The sequence below is a fragment of the Cavia porcellus genome, unplaced genomic scaffold, assembly GCF_034190915.1.
Source record: "Cavia porcellus strain 051 isolate PalLab524CR breed Dunkin Hartley unplaced genomic scaffold, mCavPor4.1 scaffold_1, whole genome shotgun sequence".
Classification (NCBI taxonomy): domain Eukaryota; kingdom Metazoa; phylum Chordata; class Mammalia; order Rodentia; family Caviidae; genus Cavia; species Cavia porcellus.
In genome coordinates, this window is record NW_026947484.1 from 21,424,261 (window position 1) to 21,430,686 (window position 6,426).

The following is a 6,426-nucleotide window of genomic DNA, read 5'->3' on the forward strand; positions in this document are numbered from 1 at the left end:
GATTACACTGAAGTCGGTTTACTGGTATTTCCTGATCCTCTACTCCTATATATCCAGGGAATGGATTAAACACTGCATTGCTGCAGAACCCAGGCCTTCAAATTCTGGACTCAGGGAATGGGATATGGGCACCATCATCTTCCCACCAAGTTTCTCTTTCCTGGGTTCTGTCTCTATAGGCAATGGAAACCTCACCTTGAAACCAGTCTTTGTTTTCCTTGGGTTTCCCACACAAATCGCAGTGACAGTGGAGTAGGCATGGATGGAAGTTTTGCATTTTTGTTTGTCTTATACTGTCAGCTCCACCTCTTGCAGTGTGCTTGCTAAGGGACCCAATGGGGTGATTCTCCCCCAGCCTGCCACAAGGCATGTGTCTCCTTGATTCACCTGGCTCATGGCCTTATGCAGTCTGAGAGGCTGCACAGCTTTAGTCTCCTTGGCTTTTCTCTCCATGTGATGGGGAGTAAGTAAGATAGTCAAGATCAGCCTCTGGCATAGACAGTATGCCTTCTGGACCTGTGCATTGTGATAGCTGTGAGGGCAAGAAGGAAAAGAGCAGGGATGCACTGGGAGCAACAACCCTGTATGAGAAGAGAAAGAGCAGCAAGAATATTTAACTCACCTACAGCAGCATGATGTTACTGGAGAAGGTTTTAGGAGTATATTCTGGGTGTGGGATGGCTCTTTTCCCATGGATGTCCTTATAGGACTTCTTTTGTTTCTGGCTGTTGTGGGCTCCTAGGATGACACTTATTGAGCTGTTCAGAGAGTAACATGGATTCAGGTTGTGAACACACAGAGAAGCTGTGCACTGCAGGCTATATGGTTGCTATGTCTTGTCACCCATGACTTGTTCTGTACTCTCACCATCTGACTCCAAAGCTTAGCTCTTCTATTTCTCAGCATTTCATTTTCCAGTTTTCTTTCCTTTTTTAAGGCAAATGGGGTGGAATGCATTTTTGTGCACTGAGCTAAAGCTTTCAGTCGTTTTTAATTTATTTTTATTTTTTAGAAAGGATCTCACTTACTAGTTAACTTACCAAGCCTGGGCAGAAACATTTTTTGGACTTTTATTCCTACATGTTGGCGGAATACAGTAACTACATCCACTGTAAGAAATTATCACAGGTCCATAATACATTCAGTTTCTTTCTTTTATCCCCTTCCTTCATCTCCTTTTTATTTTTCCAGCCTCAGAATCATTTATTTATCTTACAATGCTTGATACAGTTAATTCTCATAAACCAGATACTGGGCTGAAACTTTTGATTTTCCTCCCTTTCCTGTTTTCTGATGAGCTCTTATGGGTTTGTGAACCCCAGGAGCTCCTAAGACTGTGGTCTCTGTGGAGGAGAGTGGTCCCTGTGGGGTCTTAGCAAATGTGGTCTGGTTGTCCCTCCTCACCTTCCCTTGCAGTGTGCAGCAGTCAGCACAAATTTCTTTCACACCAGGACACTACCACATCTCCTCTTCCTATCTCCATTCAGAAACTGGACAAAAGTCATATAGGGATGACAGTGGGGCTTGGCCTAATGATCCCCAATGATCTCCTGTGAAAGAAAAGCTGAAATGGGGTGTCTGGGAGAAGTGTGGTCCAGAGAGAGAACTGGGAAATGTGAGGGGTGAGGGTGGGATCTGGAGTGACTGTACCCAGCAGAGGACTCATCTTAGATTCTGCAGCCTGCATGCCTTTAAGCCAGAATGACTTTTTCTGAACCTCAGCTGATCTGAGAAACTCAGGATAGTGCTGTTCTTCTACTTCCTACCTTGGACACTTGCATGGAAGAGGAATGAGTGATGGTAAAATTTCAGAAGATACTAGGAAGCTGCCTTCATTCCTGTTTTCTCACTGAGCCTTTCCAGTCTGTTTGAACTTCTATTGATTTCTAGATTGGTGGCATATTCTAACAATCTACCTCTGAGATTATGAACTTGGATTCTTCAAACCCTGATGATCTATACAGAACATATTCTGTGTTCTCAGGAGTTATTTTAGGCTCTATATCTGATGTCTCATCAATGTTTCATCAGTGCTTGATTGGCCACTGTATTGTGGTGGGATTCAGGGACATAAAAATTTAGGAGGAAGTACCCAAGGCAGGGACCACAAGGGAAGCCAGCAAGGCAGAGGTAGAAAAGATCATTAGAGTGAAGCTTCAAAGACCTAAGGTGGAGCCAAGGTAATTGAAAACAGGATGCAGACATCATGCCACCTCTGCATCTAGCTGCACCCTGAAATTCTCTTCAGGGCTGGGACTGGGGTGGTGGGCACTGGATAGTGCAACTAGGTCCTGTGACACCCATCCCCCACAGGCTGTTGGTGTGAGCTGCCTGTTCTGTTTTGAGCAACAGGGTTTAATTACATACTTTTGTTGCTTCACATTCTCTGGTTAATGATTTCTTGATTTTTTTTAAATGTTTTTCTGAGGACAACTCACTTTCCAGGTAATGCAGAAAATTCTGTGCAGAGGCTAACACCTATTAAATCATCTTGAGAACACCCTCCTTTTGACACCCTTGGAATTGTTCAACCAGCTTTGGATTTGTGAGTCTGAGTTTGCAATTGGATCTGGGGTCGGATAACTCCTGGTTAAGACCAAGGAATGTTCCAGACCCAAGCTGGCAAAAAAGTCAGTAGTGGAGAGAATTTTGTGGGATAGCTCAGACCTCTAGAATAGAGATGGCCACTCACCTGTTTCAGCCTCAAGTAGAAGCAGAAAGCTCAGCAGGAGTAGGAGTGGTGTCATTTTCCCAGGAAGGCTGCCCAGGTCAGAGTAGTCAGAGCCCCTGCAGCCCGATCAATGGGGCACAAGCCCTGTGACCTTGCCGATATCTTACATATATGCTCCTCTGGTTTTGATGGGTGTCATCCTTCTACGGAGGATTATGAACATTTTCTGGATGGTTCAGGAAACTCTGTCAGTCTAATAGCTCTGTGGCTGAATCACAAGGCACAGCAAGAAGAAACTTCAAGCAGTAGGGGTAGTTGAGGCTGTACTGCATGCAGCTAGTAAAAGTGTGGAGACCTCAGAACCTACCCAGGTTCTGAGCTGAACCAAGCATTGCTATTTTTCACAGCTCTTGTGACTTTTCATTCTGTGAAAAGTGTGAAGAATTACTTAGCACACTAAAGCCAAGAACTAAAGGCAAATGGGTCCTTCCCTCAAAATCTGATAATTGGTTGAAGTGGACTGAAAATTTGTGCTTAGAGCATAAGGTGCTAAATGTGGTCATGAATTTGGCTTGATAATATGAGGTAAACGGGACTTGCTCTGAAGACACATAAAAATGGACAGTTTATTATTTTGTGGAATAGTAACAGTTTCCTATTTTGTTACCATCATAGCCTCAGATTTTTAAAATGATTAGAATACCCTCTTTAACTATGAATACTCTGGAATTTCTCTTTCTTAGTAAGAAAAGTTTGGGAATCAAAATTCACTGGATCAAAATAAATCATTTTTTACTCTGTTGCAATTAGTAACCTATTTGCTTAGGTGTTCATTATTTAGCATTTTTTGATCCCAGAAAATAGTCTTCCAAATGCCCACCTCTGAATGCAAGAGCTTTTGGGTAGACATTCTTGATCTAAGGCCATTCCATCAGCAGGAGTTCTCACTTCTTGGCTTGTGAATACATACCTCCCAATTGTATCTATCATCACATAGTGAGGCTCTGTGTGTCTTTATGCCCCAATTTCCCTTTTTTTCAAGGGTCACCAGTCAACTGGAGTCTAGTCCTGCTTGAGACTCTCTGAGGATCTGTGTGGAATGAATGTTGGCACTCAGGTTTTGCAGTTCAGGAGAGTAGATCATTCCACTGCTGACTCTCATTGGGAATTGTTCAGTGTTGTCTGTGAATCTATTAACTGTTCCTCTTTTTAGGGTTGAGCCTGCTCTCTTGCTGGTCTCTGCTAGAGAAAATTCCCATGGCTTCAGGTGATTTGTTGAGTCACAATAGTGAAGTGATGCTTATGTATCTGGAAATCTAAGGTGCATGTTAAGTCATAGGTGTCTCCAGAGATGAGTTAGCTGTAAGGGAAATAGCCTCTACTCAAAGTAATGTCTTTGATGATCCTTTTAATCCAAGTCAGTCTTGTTTGGGTCAGGTAACCTTTCTTTAATCAACTCGGTCAAGACTTTTCTTTTGTTTGTGTGGTCACTTCCCTGACCCATCACTGTTTCCTGTGTGCTTGCCTTTTTCAGTACTTCAACCTTCTTAAAGATTAAACCTTTTGCTCACTGACACTGAAGAAAGTTAAAGGCAAATTTCTTTTAAAGCTTTCTTTCTTTTTGTTTCTTTATTTCATAAATTCTATTCCCACAAGTACATATGACTTATTTGTTGCTCTCTTGGTAGTTATGACCCTCATTCCTCTGACTTAGGGATTGTGCATCCATATAAGTCGGGTGCTTTGTTTCTAGTCTGCATTACCTACTGTGCCGGAAATAACATCCTAAGGTCATATTTTTGGGTTGGAAGCCAGTATGTGTGGTAGTTAGAGCATAACATCTAGGCAAGCTCACACTGAATCTCTGAAAATAGTAAGCAGGTGCTGGTAGCACCGTACAGTGCTTCATACTGGGTTGAATCAGGGGATCTGAGTAATGCCAGGTCTGAGATCATAGGGTGAGTGAAGCACAGGTGTCCATATTGTATGGCTTGTGTTTATTATTTCTAGGAGTTAGAGAAGGATCCTGGGCTATAACCTTCAAAACACATTATGTAATTTACCAAAATTAACTATAGTTGTGGAAAGTGAAATTTGAGAACTTTCCAACACTCCCCTCAAAGGCAGATGCTTTACAGACAGCTGCCTGCATGGGAGCTTTTTTCCATGGAGTTTACTGATGAAAGTTAGAAAAACACCTTTGTTGGGAGACTAAAAACTTTTCCTTGGATGGTTGTTAGGTTGTCCTGAAGGCTTCTGGTCCTGAAGAACTGAGGGAGACCTTGTCTCCTGGCTGAAAGACAGCTGAATCAGATAGTAGAAGGTCAGGGTCCTTCCCAGCATGTGGAGCTAAATGGTTGTGTGATAATAGGTTCAATTAGCTTCTTATATTTTGATTAATTACAAGAGACTTACGACACTTACTATGGTCGTCTATGCTAGCTACAAGAGCTATTCCAATAAATAAATACAATGAGAAATGTGCATATTAGTTTTATATATTTTAGAAGTGAATATTATTTTCTCTTGTCATGTTGTTCTTTAAGTTCCATACAAAAAACAGAGTTTTTCTTAGATTGTGCCTTATCAGTGATTTCTGGGCGAGAAGCAGAGCTGTGTGCTGACCAAAGATTTGCCTTCCTTGTTTATATAGTCACCACAGAGTTCATTCAGAGCCAAGGAATGAAGGGACATTTTTTGAGGAACATGATTACAGAGATAGATAATTTTCCCAGATTTAAAGAGTGAGATGATCAGGAAGGGAGACATGTTGACTCATGACTGAAACCCAAGCTTCTACAGCAAAGTCCAGATTGGCTAAGACCTCTGAGGAGCTGTGACTCTAACACTACCTGAGGAGGCCAGTGTAGCACACTGTGATATAATTAGACTGAACACTATAACTTGAGATTATAGGATGTTTTTGTCCTGTGTAAACTTCCTTAATTTTGCTCACTTCTGGATGTGGCCAGGCTTCACTAGCAATGTGAATTAAATTTGACACCAGGCCAAGGCTAGAAAGGGATCCAAGAGTTGCTCCACCTTTTCATATCCAAGTTTGAGCACCAAGGCATATATGTCAATTTGAGACCTGCCTGAATAGCTATCTGTCCTCCTCCTCATCTTCCACCTTCCTCTGCTGACTTGTTCATTGTAGATCCCTAATCTGCTGTTGTCAGGTCTGTTCTGATAATGCACTTGAAACCAGTGGCACATGGCCATATCTGTGGCATGTATACTCCAAATACATATTATCTTCAGAGCAAGACTTCTTTGGTTCTCATGTCTTTCAAATCCAGATCTAAATCAAGAAGCTTACACAAGCTAAGTGATATGAAAATGAGAGAAATTCCATGAAGGCTGGTTTTCTGTGTATCTACTGACTTGCACTCAGTATTTGCCTCTAAGAATTCATGTATTGGTGGGCGAAAGAGTGGTGCTTTCTAGTCCTATTGTACCTGTGGCTGCTCTCATTTAAGCGGACATTACTGGCTGGATAAACAATCATGTAGTTTCAACTCCGACATCCTGCTGCTGGCAGTGGCCAAAAAAACAGGCTGAAAGGAATCAGGCTGCTAAGTGACCTCTCAGAGTTTTCCCTGAGCTTATGAGCAAAACTTGTCTTTCTGAGAACTGACAGTGCCCTGCCTAGCGGAACGCTCTGGCCTAGCTTTCTGTGGACATGTTCCACCTTCTTTGTCTTCTATAGGGCAGAAAATGAGGCAGTATCCAAAAGTGACCTGGGAAGAATGGTA